Below are 13,075 nucleotides of genomic sequence, written 5' to 3'. Positions count from 1 at the left end.
TATGGAGCAGAGCTGTGTGTATGAGGTGCACGGAGCGGAGCTGTGCACGTACGAGGTGTACGGAGCGGTGCTACGGGTGTATGAGGTGTACAGAGCGGAACCATGTTTACGGGTTGTATGGAGTGGAGCCGTGTGTGTACGACGTGTACGGAGCAGAGCCGTGTGTGTACGAGGTGCACGGAGCAGAGCCGTGTGTGTACGAGGTGTACGGAGCAGAGCCGTGTGTGTACGAGGTGTACGGAGCAGAGCCATGTGTGTACGAGGTGTACGGAACGGAGCCGTGTGTGTACGACGTGTACGGAGAGGAGCCGCGTGTGTACAAGGTGTACGGAGCAGAGTCTTGTGTGTACGAGGTGTACGGAGAGGAGCCGCGTGTGTACAAGGTGTACGGAGAGGAGCCGCGTGTGTATGAGGTGTACGGAGAGGAGCCGCGTGTGTACGAGGTGTACGGAGAGGAGCCGTGTGTGTATGAGGTGTATGGGGCGGAGCAGTGTGTGTACGGAGCGGAGCCGCATGTGTACAAGGTGTACGGAGTGGAGCCGTGTGTGCGGAGCCGCGTGTGTACAAGGTGTACTGAGTGGAGCCACCTTTGTACGAAATGTATGGCGCAGAGCCGCGTATGTTTGCAAAGTATGGAACTGTGCCGTGTGTGTACGGAGCCTTTGTCTGTATGAGGTGTACGGAGCGATGGTGAGTGTGCACGACGTGTTTGGAGCGGAGCCGTAGGTGTACAGAGCAAAGCAGTGTGTAAGAGGTGTACTCATGGCTATGTGTGTACATTGTGTACTGAACAGAGCCGTGAGTGTCTGCAGCACGTGCACAGAGCAGAGCTGCTTGTGTATGACATGTACAACGCAGAGTTGTGTGCATCAATATCAGTTATGTATATAAATGTATAGACATAGGCAGATTATAATGAGGGAAACCTGGGCCCGGCCCATTGCCTTCACTATAATCCACCTATGTGTATACTATAGCAGCGAATCTCCAGGGGAGCTCTCGTCGCCTCTGCTGTAACGTGCCAGCGCAATTAGATCCTAGCCGTACATTGTGTATATTTACGAGATCCCTAGGACATGGCAAATGCCCACCTGGGTCTCCACCCTTTCTAATACCCATCCCTTGAGATATTTGTAGACAGTTATTAAGTCTTCTCTTAGCCTTCTTTTTTGCAAGCTAAACATTCTCACCATCCTGGTAGAATTTCTCTGAACTTGCTCCAGTTTTTCAATGTTGTTTTTTAAATGTGCCTAGAACTGGACACAGTATTCGAGATTAGGCCTGACCATGGAGTAGTAGAGGAGGATAATTACTTCACGTGATCTAGACTGTATGCTTCTCTTAATATATCCCAGAACTGTGTTTGCCTTTTTTGCTGCTACATCACACTGTTAACTCGTGCAGTCTGTGATCTATTAGTATACCCAAAACATTTTCCCACATGCTGTTGCTTAGTTCTATTACTCCCATTCTATAGGTTTAATTTTTGTTTTTCTTGCCCAGATGTAAAATCTTGCATTTCTCCCTGTTAAATACCATTCTACACAATGTTCCAAATTATTATGCAAATTATATTTTTCTCAGATTTTCCTAAATGGTCGGTGCAAATGACAGTCAGTCTAATAAAAGTCATCACCTGTTAGATTATACATCGAATTTTATTGACGAAACCTCCCAATGATAACAGTATAATCTTCAAAACGAATAAAAACTCAAAATGCACTATTCCATATTATTAGGCACAGTAGAATTTCTAAACATTTAATATGTTTTAAAGAACTGAAAATGCTCACTTGTGGAACTTGCAGCATTAGGAGGTCACATTCACTGAACAAAAAAGCTATTTAACTCCAAAACATCCTAACAGGCCAAGTTGCATGTTAACATAGGACCCTTCTGTGATATCACTTCACAATTCTTGCATCCATTGAACTTGTGAGTTTTTGGAGAGTTTCTGCTTGTATTTCTTTGCATGAAGTCAGAATGGCCTCCCAGAGCTGCTGTTTTGATGTGAACTGCCTCCCACCCTCATAGATCTTTTGCTTGATGATACTCCAAAGGTTCTCTATAGGGTTGAGGTCAGGGGAAGACGGTGGCCACACAATGAGTTTATCTCCTTTTATGCCCATAGCAGCCAATTACTCAGAGGTATTCTTTGCAGCATGATATGGGGCATTGTTATGCATGAAGATGATTTTGCTTCTGAAGGCACATTTCTGCTTTTTATACCATGGATGAAAGTTGTCAGTCAGAAACTTTATATACTTTGCAGAGGTCATTTTCACACCTTCAGGAACCTTAAAGGGCCCTGCCAGCTGTTTCCCCATGATTCCGGCCCAAAACATGACTCCTCCACCTCCTTGGTGATGTCGCAGCCTTGTTGGGACATTGTGGCCATCCTTCAACCATCCACTACTCCATGCATCTGGACCATCCAGGGTTGCTCGACACTCATCAGTAAATAAGACTGTTTGAAAATTAGTCTTCATGTATGACTGGGCCCACTGCAACCGTTTCTTCTTGTGATCACTGTTTAGGGGTGGCCGAATAGTAGGTTTATGCACCACAGCAAGCCTTTGAAGGATCCTACAACTTGAGGTTCGAGGATCTCCAGAGGCACCAGCAGCTTCAAATATCTGTTTGCTGCTTTGTAATGGTATTTTGGCAGCTGTTCTCTTAATCCAATGAGTTTGTCTGGCAGAAACCTTCCTCATTATGCCTTTATCTGCATGAACTCTGTCTGTGCTCAGAATCAGCCACAAATCTCTTAACAGTACGATGATCACACATAAGTTTTTGTGACATATCTAATGTTTTCATCTCTTGACCAAGGCATTGCACTATTTGATGCTTTCCGGCAGCAGAGAGATCCTTTTTCTTTCCCATGCTACTTGAAAACTGTGGCCTGCTTAATAATGTGGAACATCATTTTTAAGTAGTTTTCCTTTAATTAGAATCACCTGGAAAACTAATTATCACATGTGTTTAAGATTTATTTAAGTGATCCATTGAGCCCTGAGACACAATACTATCCATTAGTTTATTTGAAAAACAAAACAATTAAATCTTTATGACACTTAAATCCAATTTGCATAATAATTTGGAAGATGGTATAGTAGTTGTCGCTGCCCATTGTTCAAGCTTACCTAGAGCCTATTGAATCCTTTCTCTGTCTTTTTTAGTGTCAGCTATCCCACCTACCGTTCCATCGTCTGCAAATTTGATTAGTTTACCTTCAGTTCCCTTGTCTAGATTATTTATAAAAATGTTGAACACTGGGCCCCTGATAGAGCCTTGTGGTACCCGATTTGAAACACTTCCAATTGGATATTCAACCATTTATTACCACTCTTTGAGTGTGATCATTGAGTCAGTTATGAATCCACTTAACCGTAGCCTTGTCAATCCCACACTTGGTCATTTTTTCACTAAGGATAGTATGAGATACAGTACAGACCAAAAGTTTGGACACACCTTCTCATTTAAAGATTTTCTGTATTTTCATGACTATGAAAATTGTACATTCACACTAAAGGCATCAAAACTATGAATTAACACATGTGGATTTATATATTTAACAAAAAAGTGTGAAACAACTGAAATTATGCCTTTTGCTTTGATGACTGTTTTGCACACTCTTGGCATTCTCTTGATGAGCTTCAAGAGGTAGTCACCGGGAATGGTCTTCCAACAATCTTGAAGGAGTTCCCAGAGATGCTTAGCACTTGTTGGCCCTTTTGCCTTCACTCTGCGGTCCAGTTCTCCCCAAACCATCTCTATTGGGTTCAGGTCTGGTGACTGTGGAGGCCAGGTCATCTGGCGTAGCACCCCATCACTCTCCTTCTTGGTGAAATAGCCCTTACACAGCCTGGAGGTGTGTTTGGGGTCATTGTCCTGTTGAAAAATAAATGATGGTCCAACTAAACGCAAACCAGATGGAAGAGCATGCCGCTGCAAGATGCTGTGGTAGTCATGTTGGTTCAGTTTGCCTTCAAATTTGAAAAAATCCCCAACAGTGTCACCAGGAAAGCACCACCACACCATCACACCTCCTCCTCCATGCTTCACGATGGGAACCAGGCAAGTAGAGTCCATCCGTTCACCTTTTCTGTGTCGCACAAAGACACGGTGGTTGGAACCAAAGATCTCAAATTTGGACTCATCAGACCAAAGCACAGATTTCCATTGGTCTAATGTCCATTCCTTGTGTTCTTTAGCCCAAACAAGTCTCTTTTGCTTGTTGCCTGTCCTTAGCAGTGGTTTCCTAGCAGCTATTTTACCATGAAGGCCTGCTGCACAAAGTTTTCTCTTAACAGTTGTTGTAGAGATGTGTCTGCTGCTAGAACTCTGTGTGGCATTGACCTGGTCTCTAATCTGAGCTGCTGTTAACCTGCGATTTCTGAGGCTGGTGACTAGGATAAACTTATCCTCAGAAGCAGAGGTGACTCTTGGTCTTCCTTTCCGGGGGCGGTCCTCATTTGAGCCAGTTTCTTTGTAGCGCTTGATGGTTTTTGCAACTGCACTTGGGGACACTTTCAAAGTTCTCCCAATTTTTCAGACTGACTGACCTTCATTTCTTAAAGTAATGATGGCCACTCGTTTTTCTTTACTTAGAATTTGTACTATGGCAAGAAAAAAGCAGCTAACAGTCTATTCAGTAGGACTATCAGCTGTGTATCCACCAGACTTCTGCACAACATAACTGATGGTCCCAACACCATTTATAAGGCAAGAAATCCCACTTATTAAACCTGACAGTGCACACCCGCGAAGTGAAAACCATTCCCGGTGACTACCTCTTGAAGCTCATCAAGAGAATGCCAAGAGTGTGCAAAGCAGTCATCAAAGCAAAAGGTGGTTACTTTGAAGAACCTAGAATATAAGACATAATTTCAGTTGTTTCACACGTTTTTGTTAAGTATATAATTCCACATGTGTTAATTCATAGTTTTGATGCCTTCAATGTGAATGTACAATTTTCATACTCATGAAAATACAGAAAAATCTTTAAATGAGAAGGTGTGTCCAAACTTTTGGTCTGTACTGTACTTTATCAAATGATTTGCTGGTCGAGATATACTATATCTACCACATTTCCCTGATCCTCTGTCACGGGAGTACTGGGTAGACTAAGGCTGGTTACCCGGGCCCCTGCGATATCCCTCAGGCTAGGGAAACCCTGTCTGTCCCTTTCCCAGAAGTTACACTAAAGGTGTGCATGTCTGGGCCACCAGGCCTGACCCTGTCTCCTGTTTCAGCCCTAAGCTGAAACCACCACCCGCCACCCAGTGAAGAGACCACATACCAATCCCCACAGAAAGCACAGACAGGGAAAACTGAAAAACACACCACGCCGCAGACACACAGGAATACACTATAATGTGCACAGGGCAAAACAAATACAAATATAGGAAGGAGGAATATGACAAAGGATAGCTACGGTATACTTACAACAAGACCACCACTCCAGACCGTAATTACTAGGCACAAAGCACAAGCTATAATCGGCGACACCCAAAGTCCAGCACAACTATTTAAAGGCCGTGGGCGTGACCCAGCCTCCAACCAAATTACCAGCTAGATTAACCCCGAGCAAGCTGGATAAAGTCTAGCCGACGCCACTGAGCGTGTAGTGGACGTATGTGGAATTACCGCTGTCTGTCGGATGCCCTAGTGTGAACAGCGTCTGACATGACAGTACCCCGCCTTCTACGAGGGACCCCAGGGCCCTCACGACTTATAGGACCCGGCTTGTCCGGATGGCGGCGGTGAAACATACTGACCAGCCGGTCCGCATGTATGTCCGAAGCTGGTACCCAAGACCTCTCCTCCGGCCCATAACCACGCCAATGTACCAGGTACTGTTATGTGCGTCGCACTACTCGAGAGTCAACCACCTTGGAGACTAAAAAATCCAAATTGCCATCCACCAAGACTGGAGGTGGCTGAGGCGCCGTGTCCACAGAACCCAGCACCTTTTTTAATAAAGATCTGGGGAACACGTTGTGTATTTTATATACCGTAGGGAGCGCCAAACGGTAGGCTACCGGGTTAATGATGGTGGCAACCCTAAATGGACCAATAAACCTTGGACCCAATTTCAAGGATGGAATCTTGAGTTTTATGTTTTTTGTGGACAACCACACCCAGTCACCCACACTCAGGTCCGGACCTGTCACACGTTTACTGTCAGCCACTCGTTTGTACCTTGCACCTACGCTTAGCAAGCGCTGTTTCACTCTCCTCCACACGGATGCCAGTTGTGCTCCTAACTGGTCCTCCTCCGGGACGCCCGTAGAACCCCCCTGACGCAGAGTACAAAACTGAGGATGGAGTCGTAAACACAAAAGAATGGGGACTCCCCAGACGATTCCTGACGGTGATTATTTATAGCAAACTCAGCCAAAGGAAGGAACGTCGACCACTCCTCCTGATTGTCAGAAACAAAACAGCGTAAGTACTGCTCCAAATTCTGGTTCATACGCTCGGTCTGACCATTTGACTGAAGATGAAACGCAGAAGAATGCGACAACTTGATCCCCAGCCGTGAGCAAAAAGCTTTCCAAAATTTTGCCACAAACTGAGTACCCCTATCAGACACGATGTCAGACGGGACCACGTGAAGTCTGACCACCTCCTGCACAAATACCTGAGCCAGAGTCTTAGCGTTAGGCAACGAAGGCAAAAACACAAAGTGCGACATCTTTGAGAATCGATCAACAACCACCAGAATGACCGTGTTCCCAGCAGAGGAGGGCAAATCTGTGATAAAATCCATGGAAATCTCCGTCCATGGCCTACTGGGTACCCCGAGAGGATGTAGTGTGCCAGCAGGACGAGAGCGGGACATCTTAGCCCTAGCGCACGTGGTACATGCTGATACATACGAGACTGTCATGATCTCTGCAGGCAGAGATCATAGCAAGCCTATAGAGGGACAAGCTCTCGGAAGATGGAACTATACTGACCATGAACTAAGCCTGCCGCGCAACTAGAAATAGCCAGGTAGCATTTCCTATTTATTGCTAGATGCCCAGCTCTGGCCTAAGACCTAAATAGCTAGCAGAGGGAAATATAAGACCTGGCTCACCTCTAGAGAAATATTCCAAAGAAGACAATAGCCCCCCACATATAATGACGGTGAGTTCAGATGAAACAACAAACGCAGCAGGAAAATAGTCTTAGCAAATTTGAGGTCCGCTTACTAGATAGCAGAAGACAGATAGTATACTTTCATGGTCAGCAGAAAAACACTAACAAAACACCATCCAGAGATTACCTTAAACTCTGGCATTAACTCATAACACCAGAGTAGCAATCCCTGATCAACGAGAGCTTTCCAGACACAGTAACAAAACTTCAGCTGTGAACTGGAACAAATAGGCAAAACGAAACATGGACAAAAGTCCAACTTATCTAGTAGTTGTCAGAAGCAGGAACAAGCACTGAGAGGCATCAGATAACATTGTTGACCGGCAAGAAACCACCAGAGAAATGAGCTTAAATAGCGACACCCACTACTGATGGAAACAGGTGAAACAGGAAAGAGGATGACAAGTCCAATTCCACAAGCGGCCACCGGGGGAGCCCAGAATCCAAATTCACAACAGTACCCCCCCCTCAAGGAGGGGGCACCGAACCCTCACCAGATCCACCAGGGCGACCAGGATGAGCCCTATGGAAGGCACGAACAAGATCAGAAGCATGAACATCAGATGCATTGACCCAAGAATTATCCTCCTGGCCGTAACCCTTCCAATTGACCAGATACTGGAGTCTCCGTCTGGAAACACGAGAGTCCAAAATTTTCTCCACAACGTACTCCAACTCACCCTCAACCAACACCGGAGCAGGAGGCTCAACTGAAGGTACAACAGGTACCTCATACCTGCGCAATAACGACCGATGAAAAACGTTATGAATGGAAAAGGACGCAGGGAGGTCCAAACGGAAAGAAACAGGATTAAGAATCTCCAATATTCTATAAGGGCCGATGAACCGAGGTTTAAACTTAGGAGAAGAGACCCTCATAGGGACAAAACGAGAAGACAACCACACCAAATCTCCAACACAAAGCCGAGAACCAACACGACGATGACGGTTGGCAAAACGCTGAGTCTTCTCCTGGGACAACTTCAAATTGTCCATAACCTGCCCCCAGATGTGATGCAATCTCTCCACCACCGCATCCACTCCAGGACAATCCGAGGATTCCACCTGACCGGAGGAAAATCGAGGGTGAAACCCCGAATTACAGAAAAACGGGGACACCAAGGTGGAAGAGCTGGCCCGATTATTGAGGGCGAACTCTGCCAATGGCAAAAAAGCAACCCAATCATCCTGGTCAGCAGAGACAAAACACCTCAGATATGTCTCCAGGGTCTGATTAGTCCGCTCGGTCTGGCCATTAGTCTGAGGGTGAAAAGCAGATGAAAAAGACAAATCTATGCCCATCCTAGCACAGAATGCCCGCCAAAATCTAGACACAAATTGGGTATTGGTACTTAACAGTGATCTTATTCAGAAGCCGATAATCAATACATGGTCTCAAAGAGCCGTCCTTTTTTGAGACAAAGAAAAACCCAGCTCCCAAGGGAGAAGAAGATGGACGAATATGTCCCTTTTCCAAAGACTCCTTTATATATTCCCGCATAGCAGCATGTTCCGGCACAGACAGATTAAACAAACGACCCTTTGGATATTTGCAACCCGGTATCAAATCTATGGCACAATCGCACTCACGGTGCGGAGGTAACGACCCAAACTTGGGTTCGTCAAAGACGTCTTGATAATCTGAGAGGAACTCAGGGACTTCAGAGGGAATGGACGACGAAATAGAAACCAAAGGTAAGTCCCCATGAATACCCTTACATCCCCAGCTCAACACAGACATTGCTCTCCAGTCCAAGACTGGATTGTGAGACTGCAACCATGGCAATCCCAGCACCAAATCGTCATGTAAATTATACAGCACCAGGAAACGAATAATCTCCTGGTGATCCGGATTGATACGCATGGTTACTTGTGTCCAGTATTGTGGTTTATTATTAGCCAATGGGGTGGAGTCAATCCCCTTCAGAGGAATAAGAGTCTCCAAAGGCTCTAAATCAAAACCACAACGATTGGCAAAGGACCAATCCATAAGACTCAGAGCGGCGCCAGAGTCAACATAGGCGTCCGTGGCAATGGATGACAAAGAGCAAATCAGGGTTACAGACAAAATAAACTTAGACTGAATGGTGCCAATGGAAACAGACTTATCAAGCTTCTTTGTACGCCTAGAGCATGCTGATATAACATGAGTAGAATCCCCACAATAGAAGCACAATCCATTCTTCCGTCTAAAATTCTGTCGCTCGCTCCTGGACAGAATTCTATCACACTGCATACTTTCTGGCGTCTTTTCCATAGACACCGCCAGATGGTGCACCGGTTTGCGCTCCCGCAGACGCCTATCAATCTGAATAGCCATTGTCATGGACTCATTCAGACCTGCAGGCACAGGGAACCCCACCATAACATCCTTAACGGCATCAGAGAGACCTTCTCTGAAAGTTGCCGCCAAGGCGCACTCATTCCACTGAGTAAGCACAGACCATTTACGGAACCTTTGGCAGTAAACCTCAGCTTCGTCTTGCCCCTGAGATAGTGCCATCAAAGTTTTTTCTGCCTGAAGTTCCAAATGAGGTTCCTCATTAAGCAAGCCCAAGGCCAGAAAAAACGCATCCACATCGCGCAACGCAGGATCCCCTGCTGGCAATGAGAAGGCCCAATCTTGAGGGTCACCCCTGAGCAAGGAAATCACAATCCTAACCTGCTGAGCAGGGTCTCCAGCTGAACGAGACTTCAGGGACAAATAAAGCTTACAATTATTTCGGAAATTCTGGAAGCTAGCTCTATTCCCTGTGAAGAACTCCGGCAAAGGAATTCTCGGCTCAGATACTGGAGCATGTACCACAAAATCTTGTAAATTTTGTACTTTCGTGATGAGATTATTCAAACCCGCAGTTACACTCTGAAGATCCATTATTGTCAGGTGCACACAGAGCCATACAGAGATTAGGAGGAGAGAGAGAAAAAAGACTGCAGCAAGGCAAACTGGAGGAAAAAAAAAAAAAAAAAAAAAAAAAAAAAACAATTCCAGCAGACTTCTTATAACTCTCCTTTCTCAACCTGGGTCTTTAACACTTTATCGGTCCGGTCAAACTGTCATGATCTCTGCAGGCAGAGATCATAGCAAGCCTATAGAGGGACAAGCTCTCGGAAGATGGAACTATACTGACCATGAACTAAGCCTGCCGCGCAACTAGAAATAGCCAGGTAGCATTTCCTATTTATTGCTAGATGCCCAGCTCTGGCCTAAGACCTAAATAGCTAGCAGAGGGAAATATAAGACCTGGCTCACCTCTAGAGAAATATTCCAAAGAAGACAATAGCCCCCCACATATAATGACGGTGAGTTCAGATGAAACAACAAACGCAGCAGGAAAATAGTCTTAGCAAATTTGAGGTCCGCTTACTAGATAGCAGAAGACAGATAGTATACTTTCATGGTCAGCAGAAAAACACTAACAAAACACCATCCAGAGATTACCTTAAACTCTGGCATTAACTCATAACACCAGAGTAGCAATCCCTGATCAACGAGAGCTTTCCAGACACAGTAACAAAACTTCAGCTGTGAACTGGAACAAATAGGCAAAACGAAACATGGACAAAAGTCCAACTTATCTAGTAGTTGTCAGAAGCAGGAACAAGCACTGAGAGGCATCAGATAACATTGTTGACCGGCAAGAAACCACCAGAGAAATGAGCTTAAATAGCGACACCCACTACTGATGGAAACAGGTGAAACAGGAAAGAGGATGACAAGTCCAATTCCACAAGCGGCCACCGGGGGAGCCCAGAATCCAAATTCACAACACGAGACCACGTCCTGTCGGATTTTGGGCCACCAAAACCGACGCGACACCAACTCCAAGGTACCCCTAACCCCTGGATGGCCAGCCAGGACAGCATCATGATGCTCACCCAACACCTTTAGGCGAAGATGGAGCGGTACAAACGATTCATTAATGGGAAGCTCTGGTGGTACCTCCTCCTGAGCCTCGGCAATCTCAGCCTCAACTTCGGTCGTGAGAGCCGAGACTACTACACCCTTTTGGAGGATGGGTACTGGATCTTCCCGAGGTTCTCCCCCTGGGAAACACCTGGACAAAGCATCCGCCTTAGTGTTCTTAGACCCAGGTCGGTACGTAACAAAAAAGTTGAACCGCGTGAAAAACAGCCCAGCGAGCCTGCCTGGGGGACAGATGCTTGGCTGACTCCAAATACAGCAGATTTTTATGTTCGGTGATCACTGTAACCTGATGGACCGACCCCTCCAAGAAGTGTCGCCATTCCTCAAAAGCCAACTTGATAGCCAACAACTCCCTGTTGCCGATATCGTAATTACGTTCGGCGGGCGACAGCTTCTTAGAAAAGTAGGCGCATGGACGCAACTCGGCCAAAAATGAGCCTTGTGACAGCACCGCCCCCACTCCAACCTCAGACGCATCAACTTCCACGGTAAATGGTTTTGATACGTCCGGTTGCACCAGAATGGGGTCCGAAGCAAAACTGTTCTTCAGAAATTCAAATGCGCGCACAGCAGCCTGAGGCCAGGCGGAGAAATTGGTACCCTTTTTTGTCATGTCAGTAAGCGGTTTAGCAATGGTAGAAAAATCCTTGATAAACTTTCTATAATAGTTGGAAAACCCAAGGAACCGCTGGAGTGCTTTTAGGTTATCAGGCCGTTCCCAATGCAGCACCGCTTGCACCTTAGCGGCGTCCATTTTAAACCCTGAAGCAGACACAATATAACCCAAGAAAGGCAACTCCTGAACCGAAAATACACATTTCTCAAGTTTAGCATAGAGCTTATTTTCCCTGAGTAGCTGTAACACCTGCCTCACATGCTCTAAATGAGTATCACGGTCGCATGAATAAATGAGAATGTCATCTAGGTACACAATAACGAATTTCCCCAGAACATGTGAGAATACATCATTTATGAAATGTTGAAAAACTGCAGGCGCGTTTGTCAACCCAAATGGCATCACCAAATTTTCAAAATGACCCTCAGGAGTATTAAAAGCCGTCTTCCACTCATCACCTTGACGGACTCTTATGAGGTTGTACGCCCCCCTGAGGTCAAGCTTGGAAAACCACTTAGCACCAGCCACCTGGTTGAACAAATCAGGTATCAGTGGCATAGGGTATGGATCACGAACCGTAATCTGGTTTAACTCCCTGAAATCCAGACACGGGCGTAGATCGCCATCTTTCTTTTTAATGAAGAAGAACCCCGCTGCCACCGGCGAGGATGAAGGCCTGATGTGCCCTTTGCTCAGACTCTCAGCAATGTAGTCTTTTAACGCTTGCCTCTCAGGACCAGAGATGTTGAACATCCTAGCTTTCGGCAATTTGGCCCCAGGTTTAAACCTAATAGTACAGTCATAGGGGCGATGTGGTGGCAATTCTGAGCAACCCTCCTCTGAGAACACATCCGCAAAATCCATCAGTGACTCAGGAATGCTTGGAGTCACAGCGGACACACATGTGGCCAGGCAATTCTCCTGGCAAAATCCGCTCCACTGAATTATGTCCTGAGTTTTCCAGTCAATAATCGGGTTGTGCATAGATAACCATGGAAAACCCAGAACCATTTGTGGAGGAAGATTACTGAGCACCCTACATGTAACCTGCTCAGAATGTAAAACCCCAATGTGGAGTTTCACCTCAGCCACAAACTCAGTAATCTCCCCCTGTGGGAGAGGGGTAGCATTGATGGTGACCACCTGGATAGGATGAGGCAATTTTTTGACCTTGAACCCGGCCGTGCACGCAAATTCCTCATCAATGAGATTAGTGGCCGAACCACTATCCACAAAAACAGTGATTGGCCGCTCTCTGCCAGTGACCATAACTCTGGCAGGGAGCATACATTGAGAGGCCACCATGGAGGATATGTATAAGCTCAGATTGGCCTCCTCCACACCCTCTGAGCTTAGTAGTTTTCTGCCGTTGCGCTTTT

At 46.0% G+C, this 13,075-nt stretch overlaps 1 protein-coding gene across 1 annotated transcript in view; it reads right to left on the bottom strand.

Annotated features, from left to right (window-relative positions):
• LOC143766306 (uncharacterized) overlaps nt 1–13,075 on the bottom strand; it is a 152,497-nt gene that overhangs the window by 60,587 nt on the left and 78,835 nt on the right. The gene's annotated exons all lie outside the window — the stretch shown is intronic.

The sequence above is a fragment of the Ranitomeya variabilis genome, chromosome 4 (assembly GCF_051348905.1).
Source record: "Ranitomeya variabilis isolate aRanVar5 chromosome 4, aRanVar5.hap1, whole genome shotgun sequence".
NCBI lineage: Eukaryota > Metazoa > Chordata > Amphibia > Anura > Dendrobatidae > Ranitomeya > Ranitomeya variabilis.
Note: the sequence above shows the minus strand (reverse complement) of the source record. Positions and strands in the feature narration are given on the sequence as shown.